At 35.0% G+C, this 15,875-nt stretch overlaps 1 protein-coding gene across 4 annotated transcripts in view; it reads right to left on the minus strand.

Annotated features, from left to right (window-relative positions):
- Positions 1-15,875, minus strand: part of LOC138693158 (lachesin-like) — a 1,789,721-nt gene that overhangs the window by 79,240 nt on the left and 1,694,606 nt on the right. The gene's annotated exons all lie outside the window — the stretch shown is intronic.

Below are 15,875 nucleotides of genomic sequence, written 5' to 3' on the forward strand. Positions count from 1 at the left end.
AACCAGTAGTAGTATGAAACTGCGCCGCAGATGTCCCTTGGTGCGTCCTTCATCAATTCGTCTGCCAACTGGCATCTTTATTAATGAAGGTGTTCCGAGTTTTGGCTGTGTTCTTTGCACCTCGTTCTTGTGCTTCTGCAATTTTCTAAATTGTTTACATTAAGGGGTTAGGTACAGCTTAAAGCAGTAAATTTTTTGGAAATATTCAACATTCTTTTCTTCCATTACTGTATCTTGTACAATAATTAAAACTGGTATATGTAAAACACTGTCCTTCTGCTATAGGGGAAAAAATTACGATTAAAAAATATATATATATTTTTTTTTTTTCAAAATTCAAAATGGTGGCAGTTCACTGTGCAGTGTTGAAGCTTTTCCCTCATAACTCATAAATTTGTTATATTTTTCATGTTCTGTCTCTTTTACTTTATTGCTGAAACTTATGTTTATAATAACATCCTCTTTCAACTACATTCCTTAATAAATAATACATATTTTTTGTTTTGTGTTAGAAGAAAATACTGATATTTGATCATTTTTTAAAGGAATTTATTTTTTATCAATGTATCAACGGTAGAGAATTTATCTTGCATCATATTATAGGTATGACATGCATAAATACACACAAAAACGTTCATCATAGAATGTTGTATAGTTTTTGAGTTATGTGGGAAAAGCTTAATCACTGCAAAGTGAACTGAATTTTGAAAAAAAAAAATGAAATAAATAAATGAAACTCCAATGTTTTTTAATTGTAAAAATATATATATTTTTTTTCATAAGGACAGTGTTAGACACACAGTAATTTTCATAAATGTACAAGATACAATAATGTAGGAAAAACATGTTGAATATTTCCAAAATTTTACTGCTGTAAGTTGTACCTAACCCATTAAGGGGAAAAGAACTTGAATTACATTTTGTTATTTTGTTTCCAACTCAAGAAAACTGAGATGTCTAACGGAAATGTGAGGCACAAACGGTCTGAGATGTGCAAGAAGAGAGACTGGATATTGCATCATGATAATGAGTTGAACATACCTCATTAATTTCGAGGAACTTCGTGTCACTATTTTCTATTCTACTTACAGGCCTGAGCTGGTATCCTGTGACCCTATTTCGTAAAGTGAAACTCAAGTTAAAGGAATGGCGTCTTCAAATCACTGTAGATATCCAAAAGAAATCTCATACTCTAACGCCGGAAGAACCCACGTCCGAGGTCGATTTCCCTATCCCTCAACTGCGTCGGAGGCATTAGATAGACGAGGAACTTGTAACGTGTTTTACAGTGAAGAAAATAAATTGTTAAATAACGTTGTCACATGCAGTAAAATACGTGTATGAAAGGAATATACTGTATTACTTAAATTTCAATCATTTAAACACTCGAAAATCACGAGCTTCTAGCAGCCACATTTCCCAGTAGGGATTTATAATATATTCGGAAGAATTGAAACCCTCGAATCCTTTGTATTCATTTTAATCGTGTAGAGAGTTAATCTCTATTCACGATGGCTAACGAATTAGTACCATGGTTGCCAGCGTTTTAGTCTGGGCTCCCTGGGGAATTGGATAAATTTCCCATGATGCTATGCATAGCCGAGTTTCACTTTCCCCAACGTACTACGACTTCCATTTCATTTACAACTGTCGCTAAATCATAATTTTCACAATCCAAGCTATACATCGTTTTTACCTTCATCATATACGGTGCATTTTATTTCTCACCGAGCTTCGTACACAGCTGCATATGATAACATTATAATACCCAAGAAGTTAAGATGATAGGAATAATTATTTCTCCCAGGATTAGCGAGTTGCGAGGCCGGCGTTGCATACTACCTTTGCAATGACGCTGGGATTCTTGTGGTTTCTCACACTGCGAGTTCGCGTGGATCGGTTGCCGAGCGTAGTTGTATCCGGCTTTCCCCTTCTGAAGTTCCTTCAATGGAACAGCGAAGCTCTGAGTGAGACAAGTGGCCAGCAGGCTTGGAGTTCACATATTCAGTTTTTCTCAGCCCCAAATTCCGTGCCAGGACGCATTTTCGCATGCCTTATAATTGTTTCTCCTCATATTTCCCCACTAACAATGACATTGACAATGAATCTCACCGCTGTTTGTACTTTTGAAGGATGAAGCTAATGTATGTACAATCTTAGAAAAAACTTTTATCGCACAGATACTTCGTAAATCCCAGAAATGACGCAGCGCGCATGAACAGGGGACGATCCATCTGGTTCACAAGAGAAGGATTAGTTGAGGTAATAAAATTAGTTTTGTTTCGTTGTATGTCTGATCATGCGCACTGCCTCCTTAGTGGTAAGACCATAAATTGTATTTTTCTTTAAAACATTATAACTGCTATAATGATATTTCAATATTGCTGTTTCTTTGTCACCTTTCCGAAGACAATTTGACACCAATAAGGCATCACTCATTAGGTAACTAAGCCAGGATATGGCCTAATGGGGAAGGTTGGCCAGTCCCTTCCTTCCTCCATTGTATACATCACTGACTAGTAACACACTAACACTAATGACTTCAGATTTATATAAAGAATCGTTATTTCTCTCACAAAAAGTGAAGTGAGATGTACAATACTTCCTGATAGTAGATTACTTCCACTATTATATCCTAACCACTAATTCATGTGACGATATTTAATTAAAGAGGAGCTTTATAGTGGAACAAATTCTATTCTTATCAAACTCTCTCCAAAACCGTAATATCTTTATTTGATCTCTTAAAAAAGTGTTTGCAATTTAAAGGAGGATCCTCAAATTTATTATATATTAACACACACAAACACGCACGCACACACACAGTAATATCATTAAATTCAAGGGGTTATTCTTTGAAATATCTGAAACAAGAAAGTTTAATACAATTTTGTTCGTTTTGCTTCCTTTTCGAGGAAAAAATTATTTTATATGAAACATTTGAAAACACGTTTTGGGAACGCCACTGATTTAATTCTCACTATGTTCAGCCAATTTAAAAGAGCAGTGTATTATGATAATAAATTATTGAAATAATTTCAGTTCTTTTTAAATGTACAGAAATTTGATCCGAACAAATGTAACATTTTACAATTCCTTTGGAGAATGAAACGTTACATTTTTTTAACCTAATTTTTGCACATTTGAAGGACAAAACTAAAATTCTTTCAATTAAATATTAACATAATACACTGCTCGCCTAAATTGACCGAACATTTTGGGAATTAAGTCAATGGCTTGTCGAAAACATGCATGAAATGTTACATATAAAACAATTTTTATCTCGAAAAGGAAACAGAAACGAGCATAATTTAACGTTTTTGTTTGAAATATCTCAGAAAATAACCCTGAAATTAATGGCATTACTTACGTAAGTTACACGCCATTTAATTGAATGCATGTGAACCTTTATATCAACAGAAAGAAACTTTTGTAGATTTTCGTGAAGAAAAAAAATCGTTTGTTGCCTTAGTGGTAACCCCAAGAAATGACGACGACGACGATAACGATGACGATGATGATGATGGTGGTGGTGGTGGTGGTGGTGGTGGTGGTGGTGCTACTTTAAGCAAAGAAAAAGAAAATGTATTTACTAATAAATTCCTGAATTCTTTACTGGATCGTGTAGCTATGACTGGACTGAGATGAGTACGAGAAGACAATGAAGCAATGATGGAATTATATCGGTAGGGAAACCGAAGTATTCGGAGGAATTTTCCGCTCATACGAGTAGAGAAATCTTGAAATCAAATATCGGTTGCTTTGCTGATAACTGTTCAGCTTGCTTACGAAGCTATGGAGAAATGGTGCAATGACGATTAATAGAGGAAACCTAATATTAGTGACGTCATTTTTCTTTACACAAAACCAACTATCAACTCTCTGTTCTACGGATGGGTATCATTGTTATGGACTAGTGGTAGAGACTAAACCTGCTCTCTATGTATTTATTCAGGAAGCATTTTGTTTTAAGATTTAAAATTCTGTGTTTTCTTCTTCAACTTGAGAGGTTTTCTTTTGCTCTCCTCCTCCTGTGAACTTTTTTGTGGAGACCTTTGATTCTTTATTAATAATTTATACTGGGGTGCACGTTAAAAATAATATGAGACGTTGCACAGCAAGGAATTGAAGCGGAGTGCATGCAGAAGTGTACATCGGCATTCAAAGAACGTGTGAACTCCAGAGAAAGGTAAATGAGGTTTACTCGGAGACGTCGCTAAATGCACGCGGAATACTGACACAATAAGTACGCCTTCCATACGCGTTAAATGACATACAAAACCCACGCACGTCGTGGCAGGTCACTCTTCTCTGTAGTCGACATCCAGAAGGCAAACATGATGTCTTCCTGCATCGGCACACTCGATGGATGCAGATTTGCATGATGGATGAAATTGTGGGTTAATAGACTGATAGATATATCAATAGATATGGCAATTTATGGAATTTAAATAAAAAATGGGTTAATGCATGACTAGATGAAATAGTGAAATAATAACTGAATAAATTTACGAGTTTAGTGGTTGAGAAGAGAAATTTTCTGCCTAGAAAATTGTCCAAAATGAAATTTTTTTCAAAAACTTTTCCACTATAATTTTTCCGAAAAATGTTCCGCATGGCCAAATTCTTGCTTTCTTCACTCCCGTGCTCCCAGCCTAAAGACCTGCGAAGTCTTGTAAGTTTTATTGTCTGTGTCGATGCAATACACTCTACCTCTCAGCCTTAAAAAGAACCTGATCCAAACTTTAGTGATGCCCCCACTTCGATTATTGCGATTCTCTATTCACAAAGCTAAATACTGATCTTGTCCACAGACTACAGTGTGTTCACAATATCTGCGTTCGCTTCGTTTGTAACATTAGAAAATTCGATCATACAACACCGTCACTAGAATTGTTGTCTTGGAATCCACTTAAAGAAAGAAGATTCTTCAACTCCCTCTCATTACTACTTAAAATCATCCACACCCTCTTAACTAGCATCTCGTTTTGTTTACCTTTCACTACGTCGAACCCGGAACATGTACCTTCTCTCTATTCCTCTGCACAGAACATCTTTCTACTCATCATCATTCAGCATATCGATTCCACGCCTCTGAAATTCTCTCCCTGACCATGTCAGAGACTGTCGGACAATATCAAAATTCAAATTTAAATTAAAGAATCACATTCTACTTCATAGAATTGTTTGTTGAACACCTGTCAGGTTGCGCAACTTCGGGTTAACCCATGACATATTGTAACTATGCTTTTGTAAAATTGACAATAAATGTGTAATTTATTATTATTATTATTATTATTATTATTATTATTATTATTATTATCACTATCTTCATTGCTACGTTGATCGCACGTTAAGATAAATGTCTCAGTTCCGGTATGTTGAAAAATAGCTCAACAATTGCTGTATATTATGTTCCAATAAATCTTTCCGTGAAATTCTGTTTTATTTTCCTAAATGACACCAGGGAAATTTACTTTCCGGACGTCCCTCGTATTTGGTTGGATAAGTGAATAAATATATGGATGGATGGATGGATGGATGGATGGATGGTGCAATATATAACAACATTCAAAAATATATAGGCCCTATACAAATATATTATATAAAGTTATTTATCAGTAACTTGAGAACGAAGGTTGCACTGTTTATTTCTTCATAATATTATTTGTTCACTTTTTATTTTATCTGCTTCCTTATTCCACTATTCATTCGTTCGAAAAAATTCACTGATACATTTCACAACAACGCTTTTATTTCCTTCCAAATCAACTTCTTTATTGACTCATTCGGTAATTCAATCAATCACTAATACTTCAAAACTCACACTAATAGCCTGTTTCGACGTCACCAACGCCCAATAAATTTCCCTAATTCTAAAAAAATCATGGTTTATTTAACGACGCTCGCAACTGCCGAGGTTATATAAGCGTCGCCGGTGTGCCGGAATTTTGTTACGCAGGAGACCTTTTACATGCCAGTAAATCTACTGACATAAGCCTGTCACATTTAAACACACTTAAATGATATCGACCTGGGCCGGGATCGAACCCGCAACCTCGATCATAGAGGGCCAGCTACGCTACCGAGGCCAACCCCTAATTCTAAGTGCTGTAGGCTCTACAATGACATATTAGAGTTAATATTGTTAATTTGTAAAAAAAATTACGGGTATACTTACTACAGTCATCTTTTAAACTCATCTCAATTAACGTTGAAGCAGAAAATCTAAATGACGACTAAATATTACGTTAGACAGTCAAAGTGTTCAGAAACCACGCAACGTCACAGATGTGAGGCCGCAAAATATATTAATTAGGCCTACTAGGATTTATGTATTATAATGTATCTGGGATCTTTCATAGCTATTAATTAATAAACGGATATTTAATGTGACATTTGACACAGTCCCTTTACCGTAAGTATGAAAAATATTATTTCAAACTGTAAATCAATATTTCGGTATAAATTTCATGCCTTTATGTGGAATTTTGCACTACAGGTGCTCATATTTCACACCTCATAAACAATAAATCAGAATGTTAATTTTTCCACTCTCGGACACCATTTGAAATCCGAAAAGTCAAAAGAAAAATGTATAATACGGAACAAAATAGTACTGAAACTAGTTTTCTTACAACGTTTTCGTTTCCCCTACTATTCATTGAGATGATGATGATACTGTTGCTATTGATTATAGCGTTATTACTATAATAATAATAATAATAATAATAATAATAATAATAATAATAATAATATATATATATATATGGTTATTATAAAATGTTTATCATAGTAGCCTTTCAATAAATAATATACAACAGGCTATTATATTAGTATCATTTAGTCTTCATAATCCTCTCATTAAAATTAAATATATAATATCGAATTAATAAAATAATAACCCAAATGGGATTTAAAAATCTTCTGTTACATTTTTGTTAGTTTTAAATGAATTTAGATGTAGGCCTGCTTGACACTTTGGCAGTCACTTGGCAGACTAGCTTACGATGACTATGGATCTGGGTTCAAATCTAGGTAATAGCGGAGTATTTGTGGTGTATGAAGCCAAGGATTTGACTCCGGTTTCTCACCTTTCCCTCACTCTCCATTCAATATTAGTAATCATTTTGTTAATAGTTGTTGTTTAGTCAACAGTGCGAATAGGTCTGAACCTCAAAAGCGATATCAAGATGACATCACTTATGGGGCCACTAGCCCAGGAGATAATGGGGTCGGGTGGCCAGTTCCTTTCCCTCTCCATTGCATCCATCACCTATTAGCTACATATTACACTAGTCAGACTTCAGATGCATACAAACAATTTTTATTGCTCTGACACATATTGTCAAGTGAGATGTACTGCCTGATAATAATAGATTTTTATTTTAGTAGGTTATTTTACGACGCTGTATTAACATCTAGGTTATTTAGCGTCTGAATGAGATGAAGGTGATAGTGCCGGTGAAATGAGTCCGGGGTCCAACACCGAAAGTTACCCAGCATTTGCTCATATTGGGTTGCGGGAAAACCCCGGAAAAAACTTCAACCAGGTAACTTGCCCCGACCGGGAATCGAACCCGGGCCACCTGGTTTCGCGGCCAGACGCGCTGACCGTTCTCCACAGGTGTGGACTTATTAATAATAGATGTAGCTAACCTCAATCGGAGTAAAGTTAATAGTATTTACGTAAAATGGTGCGGCGTGATGTAGTATTGCGTCTGGCGTACACATGGCATTAGACTGAGGAGGTGTACTACGCATTCGGGAGGGAGAAAAGGTGCTCTAGTTCAATTCTATCTTAAACTTAAGCTTACATGGCTGAATCGACAGATGGCATCACATACCTGAGTCATGATATCTACAAAGAAATCAGCCGTTCGAACTTCTACATTCAAGGAACGTTAAGGAACAATAAGCCCTTTCAAAACTGCGAACTCCTCCGTACAAAAAAAAATAAATAAATAAATAAAGCCATTCTAAATATTCTTGACAATTATTATTTAATTTTAATAGAATTATAATTTAATTATTTTAATTATAGTTATGGATTTTACAAATGAGTAGTCCTAAATAATCTATCTAACATTTTAACATTTTTGTCTATAACATTTTGTAGAAATTAAGCCATACTTCTAGAATATTATTTTTTATCTTCAACGTTTCTCTTCCTATTCTGCTATGATCTCTACAATTATATATGCAATATATATTTGTGGAACCAGAACTTGTCAGAAATTACACTGAGCATAAGGGAAATATTTGTCAATCTTGTGACCCTGAAGTTTAAATGGAATTGCGGTATAAAGAGACGTTGCAAGTTGCCTATAATTGCAAGACCGCTATGGAGGGGGCAACGACCTTTCCCCTGGGCCGTGCTTTGATAACCACTGGAGCTTCCAGATTGTCGAATGAATACTGATTGACGACATCAAAGCGTGAATCTAGCTCACTTCAATTTATGAGTTCACAACGCCCGTCTCCGAGGATTTTCTGAAGGTACTATCAGATGGTCACTTGTTTTCATGCTCAAAGCCCTTAAATCTCACACAACAACATTCCACGATCTTCTATTACATTAATTTAGGCTATTCAAGATGAAAAACAATTTATTGCCCCGGTGAAGGTAATAAGTGTCAGCATGCATGTTAGCAATGTTCATTAATATCGTTTACTCAATGATTTTAAATTTCTGTCAACGGAAGGAGAAGAAAGGGGAAGTAAGAGGAACTAAGGGACGACAAGGAGAACAAGAGCAATACAAGGATAATAAGGATATACCAAGGAAACAGAAGGAAGGCTAGGAGAATAATAACACATGAAGAACAAGGGAAATACAAGGAGAACAAAAAGGAAAAGGATAATAAGGGTAAGACAATTCGAACAAGGGAACATTGCATATGACAGTCAACCCTATGTTACATCGAATACCTAATGAGCAGAGTCCAGTGTCTGGTCACATTGAACTACAAGTTTAGTGAACACATACCATGTTCTCCGCTGTTTTGATGCGGCAAGGACCTAACTACTGATACTGGGCATGTATAAACTAAACCCCATTTCAGTTTGGTTGATAGGCTTTCCCCTCCACTCACGCTCCGTACCAATAGTGGAAGGGGAAGATGCTACTATCCACCTCACAAACGTTCGACTATAATTGACTTTCTACATATAATCTTTTCGCTGTAAGAAAAATCCTAATGTAAACAATAGCACGTGACTGAAGTGAGGCTTCATTGGCCACTGTTTGGCGCCATAGATTGTCAGTACGTGTTCCCGCCTACTGTTGTACATTCTGTCTCTTGTTAAACATTTCCCGTTACTCATCCAGTAGGCCTAACCTCACTACTATGCATTCGTTTGCTTAGGAAACATTTACTTTATAATGACTGCAATTAAATTATCACATAACTTATTATATACCTTTAAGACTATTTGTTTTTCCGCTTTTGAGAGGATTTCCACTCTTATGATTAATAACCACACACACCGAGGATACAGAAGCCATACTATGACAACTACGAGCTCAAGTGACGCCAGCTTGTTACAAGAACAGACTACCGCGGTGTTACTTTTGGTATTCATCCGCGTTCATTGTACATAATAATATATAAAACTAGTTTTTCTTTTACATAGCATTTTACATATGAGTGAAGTTATATGTTTCATCGTATTTAACAACTAGAATTCAATTTTTTATTTTCAAATAATACAAGATTATGGTTTCCAAATACGAACTATATTTTCCTGCGTCGTGTGAGTGTTTCGACTAGGAGCCAATCACGGGTATGACAGCAACGTGCTTATGTTTACATTAGGATTTTTCTTACAGCGAAAACAGTATAGTGACAAATTTATTTCTGAAAGTGTTTACCAGTACTCTATATTTCGAAAGTCCATACTAAACGTTTACATTGAATTTTATTGCTGTGTATATCAAGTGGTACATTAAAAAGCTACTGATAACAGAAGATAAATGTTTTCTCCAGCGCTAGTTGCTACTCTACAGCATACACAATGAGACAATCTGCACTGTGTCGCTCCCCCTAACTTCATAATTCAAACTGACATTCCTAAATGTAATTAATTATTAGTTGAAAATATAAAAATTACACAAAAATATACCTTAACATGTAATTGTCAAACATCTGTGACACTGTATTTTATGTTCACTTATGTGCTTTATTTTAATATTTTATTTGCTAGTGTGTACAGCTTGGGGGTGCGGGTATAAGAGGTAACAGCTACCAGTCTTGTCATTGATGGACTCAGGGCAAGTAGAAGGGGAAAGAAATGCCTTGGGAATCCTCCCAACTTGTATGAAATATCGTTTAGTACATTCCACTCACGAAAGAAACTTTGAAGGGTTTGTATTCATCTTGTTCTCACTCCACTAATACTTGTTCAGAAAATAATAATTAAAATATGCCTTAACAAACCAATTTATTACTCATCCGAACTTTTTTTTCACTGATTTTAATGTTCTGAAACTTACACATTTATATTGCCTTATTAAACTTCATACATAAAAATCACAAGAAATTCAAATTGTATCATCATAAATATGGAACTAAAATATCCAATTTTATACGACTAGAGGAACCAAAGTATTTCACAAGCACAGCTCTTAGCCATGGTACCTGCTTTGGCCCAAGGTTATATAAGAACATAATTGAAAAATACCCAAATTTGGAAAATTTAGTACCAGAAAATTTAAAAAATATCGTTAGAAATTTAATTTTTAAAGAATATATATTGGTTTAATATGTATTTGTATGAGTTAAATAGTTAAAATTCAAATTGTATTTTTTTTAATTAATTTATCCCTATGAATTTGTTTTCCTTGACCCACTTTGTGTCAAGTAATTATTTTTATTTGCGTTGAGTTTGTGTTTAGATAACTCCCTGGGCACGACTCTTTACTCTCTGAGGGAAGAATTAAGTCTGTATTTTTGTATATGTTATTTTACTAACAATAAATAATAAACAATCTGCATAGCACTTCTTAGGGCAATGATTTTTTTTTCACCTCATGAAGAACCTCGAGAAAGATTTTCCCCTTCCGATCTAGTTTACAAGAAAATATAATTCAATTTAACGATGGGGATCAAACTCGGTGAACATCGTGTTTTAAGTGTAACTCATGAGTTCGACTCAATTATTAGTAAACTTCGTTTTGTATACTAAGTTTTACTGAAGCATAGTATTAATTAAAAACGTACAAAGGTAATTTTTTGTGGACTGTGTTTCCATATTGATTTCAGCAGATAAACTCTATAAACTTGCTTTGCGGAGAAATATTGGTTTTCTAAAAGGAAAGGGTTATCTATAGGTCCATCCTGAGGGCACGTAGAGTCTTCTAGTTTGGCTTTTGATGCGGCAGGAGAAGAGATTCGTGTTTTCTCTGGTTAGTGAGCTGAGGGTTTGCCTCTTCCACTTTACCCCCGCTTATCGCTTATTGGAATTCCTTCTTCCTATATGCTACAGGACTGCCGGTCTAAGAGCCGGGATCAAAAAAATAGTTTCGCAACTACTACAAGTATGGTGTTGTTAATAGGAGGGCACGCCGCTTCCATCAAGTCTGCGAATTGTTCCCTTCAGACCACTTTGAGCGTTTTAATTAAATATAGGTAATAATGTTGGTAACAAAATGATTACGATATTTTCACAGCCTTTCCTTGCTACACGCAACATTTGCATGTGTAACGCGACGTCTTTGATCCCAGGTTAGTGGGTTAAAATTTGGTAGAGAGAAGCTGATAAATTTTTATTATAAACTAGTAGGATAGTAGCCGTTTTCAATTTCCTAGACTTCATCTAGTTCTGTCATCCTGATAATTTTCATAACTCAGTTTTCTGTTATTCATTATTGTTTTCGTTTCTCTCCTTCAATGGTCCATACCAGTTTATTAGTTCAAGAGCTGTAAAATTAATTCACTTTGGAATTCGAAAGCCATTAACAAGCTTTTTGCGTCTAAGACAACCTAATTATTTTCTGCAAATCAAGCTTTCAGGTATAACTCCCTGTAAAGTTGATTTTAATAATTTTGAGGGAAAAATTGTTCCGGGGCCGGGTATCGAACCCGGGACCTTTGGTTAAACGTACCAACGCTCTACCAACTGAGCTACCCGGGAACTCTACCCGACACCGATCCAACTTTTCCCTCTAAGTCCACAGACCTCAAAGTGGATCGGTGTCGGGTAGAGTTCCCGGGTAGCTCAGTTGGTAGAGCGTTGGTACGTTTAACCAAAGATCCCGGGTTCGATACCCGGCCCCGGAACAATTTATCCCTCAAAATTATTCAAATCAACTTCACAGGGATTTATACCTGAAAGCTTGATTTGCATAATACACGTCACTGTTCGTTAATAGAAAACCACAATTTAAGTCACACAGAGTTAGTGTGCACTCACTGTTGGTTGCTTGACGGTTGTCAGCCCACTTTGAGGTCTGTGGATTTAGAGGGAAAAGTTGGATCGGTGTCGGGTAGAGTTTCCGGGTAGTTCAGTTGATAGAGCGTTGGTACGTTTAACCAAATGTTCCGGGTTCGATACCCGGCCCCGGAACAATTTTTCCCTCAAAATTAATTATTTTATTTTATGATCACCATAAATAGTAGTTAATCATTAAAATTCTGAATCTATTATTTAGGTCGAAATAAATTATTCTGAAGAGAAAAACAATTATGGGATTTTTCTGAACAGTCATCATAACAGCCTAGAAGCTCTAACCCAGTAGTGTCAGAGTTGTAAGCTCCAATACCGGTTGTGGAGCTAGATCGGAGCTTGAACTTGCTTATGTCTGTGGAAACACCGGAGCACGCAACCAGTCTAGTGGAGCGCTCCGCTCCGTTTAGTCCCTGTCTGACATCGCTGCTCTAACCTATTTCGAATTTAAGGTTTACACCTTTTTCTTGTGTTCCCGAAAACTTCCTTTTCTTTTAAATTAACACTTTAAATTTTGTTTCACAAGCCAATATCGTTGCCCTATATCTGTAACTTAAGTTAGTCTTGTGTACTTTTATTCACTTTCCAAAAATTTGAAATTACAGTGGACTCTCTTAAATTCGAATTCTAAGGAAAATTTAAAAACTCGAAATATTCAAAGTTCGAATTAATAGCAAATTATTATTTTTTTATTCGTATCAATATACACTAACCTACAATAACTACGAATAAGTAAATAAACCGATGTCATGTCAAGGTGTCATTTTCAAACTTGCTAGGAGAATGTAAAATGAGTCAATATACAGTGCGTTCGTAGCTCGGCCGGACCGTTCCGGTCGTTTGCGTGTAACTCTGTCGGCAGGCGCGCCAATCTTCACACAGTCCAAGGCCGCCGCGGTACGGCCGAGCTATGAACGTACTGTACATATACAATATATCAATATACATTGAAGCTATTGTCACGTCCTACCATCTAAAAACACCTCATGAAACAATAAAAAATCCAGTCCGGAATTTGATTCTTACTTATATTGTAGAGCTAAATACATAAATTGTTGTTCCAGTAAAAACACAATAAAATTTTAACAAATGCGGCACTTACAACCCTATTAACTTCAAGTCTTCAATTATTGTTATTATTTTAAAATCATAACCAACATTAATTCTATGTGTACCTGAAAGATATACTATGCTTTGGTATGACTATGTCATTTTACTGAGAAGTTTAGAGTAAAAGTTTATATATATATATATATATATATATATATATATATATATTTATCGCTTATAGGTATATATACTAAACGTTGTTCGTTTTGCTACACAATTTCAAGGTTCAAAGTAGAGAGATCCGTACCAATATTACTGAAAACAAGAAATTTCTCCTAATTATAATTGAGTTTTTTTACATTTAACTGTTATGACTTCGACATTTTAGAAATATCGTCACAATTTCTGTTCATATAGTGACGTAATTAATTAAACTAGGGCTTGGATAACTGAAATTATTATGTGGTTAAAACAAAATAGTTTCGAATCCAACCAGCCGTGATGAAACATAAAGGGGATATAAATAAATTAATTCATTATTATCCGTGCACAACTAGTTGTGATTAAAAAATACGGGGCTCACAAAGACTCAAATGATTAATTTAACACAGTATAATTCTAGAGTATTTAACTGTGATATTAATTTCTGAATGAATCCATTTCTCTGCCACATTATTCATTATAGTTTCAAAAAAACTCACTGGCGTTATATTGAAGCGTGAATCGCTTCGAGTGTCATTTGCATTGTTGTATCCAGACTAGGCCTATTGGGATTCGGAAGTAATTGTAAAGAAATTAAAATGAAGGCTGCTCTTTGTTAAATTTAAATGTGGGAAGATAAAGACAGAAATAAAAAGAAATATCAATATTTTATTTCAAGTCCCGAACATCCTTAAAATCCCAGTCATGCTCACAATAACAATCACGAACATTATAAACGTTTCACACTATTATATGGATTCGATGAGTCCCGTATTACCTTTCAATTAAACTTTCCGTAATTAAATTAAAAATAAACTTAAATAATTTATATGAAATTCAGATCCCCTGATAGCTGCTTTCGAAGCTCCGGAGAAAATTTCAGCGCATTCACACTCTGAATTTACGAATATCTACTGAAAATGCAAAAATACTGGCAGACCCTACTATTGAAATCTCTCAAAATTTCAACTGATTATAATTACTACTTAACCTTTATATATTATTGTTATTATTCTAAAGAGAGTTTGATATTTTATGCCATCCTAGCATTATAAACAGATTGTTACTATAGCCAATATCGTGCATAATGGGCTTATTATGGATGGTCTATGGCGAGTCGTTGGCATCAACTCCTTTGATTATATTACCCCCCTTTGATTTGATTACCTGGCTGGGTTTTTCCGAGGTTTTCCCCAAACCAAATGGCAAATGCCGGGTAATATTTTGGCGAATCCTCGGACATCACCTCATCTCACTACATCTCGCCAAAGTATTGTAAAAAATTGCACAAAATCGTAAAAATTGTAGAAAATTACTAAATTGTAAAACTATAAAAATTTGTAAAAATTGTTATTGTAATATTGTAAAATTTTGACTTGTTCCACATCTTAAAGCTTCATTGCTCATGTAAGATCTATGGAATAAAATGAATGAATGAATGAATGAATGAATTAATTAATTAATTAATTAATTAATTAATGGACGTGCCAATAATAGCAATGACGTATTCGCTATGACGTACAATAATACCGGAACGTTTATCACTTTTGTAATATCACATAAAACAGTTCTGTGGTTCAGAGAAACTATATTAACAAAATAAAGGAACATTTGTAATATAAAATTTGATATCTAAGGTATAACTAGAGTTTGTAATACCTGCAAGGTCATCCATTTCCCTTTATTCAATGCCAATGCCAGACGCAATTAATCGATACAAACATTATGAAGGCTTTGTCAGCTATGGATGCCGAATTATTTCATAATTTATTTCCTACAATTTATAATGCTAAGATGCCATAAAGAGTTGTATCTAACTCGCGGATAATCTTATTATGACGAACGATAGTGAGTTCGACTAACTCATGCCATAATCATCAAGATTATCCACTAGTAGCATAATTGTATCTTTATTATAAAGTGACGTGTTACTGCCTAATTAAACCAAAGGATGCATTCATAGCATTACGCTATTTTAAAAACACTTCGTAACAAGACTAAAGAGATTGGAGACAGTTTGTAATACTGGGATGAAAGTGAACAGATAGTTCAATAATTAACATTGGAGTTGTGCATACTAACTGGTATTGAGAAGAAGACAACGCACTCTTTGCAGAGCTTCTTATGTTTAAAACTTTCTTCATTGACGGTAAGCCTGTACCACAGAGCACAAAGGC

This window comes from Periplaneta americana, chromosome 17 (genome assembly GCF_040183065.1).
Source record: "Periplaneta americana isolate PAMFEO1 chromosome 17, P.americana_PAMFEO1_priV1, whole genome shotgun sequence".
Classification (NCBI taxonomy): Eukaryota; Metazoa; Arthropoda; class Insecta; order Blattodea; family Blattidae; genus Periplaneta; species Periplaneta americana.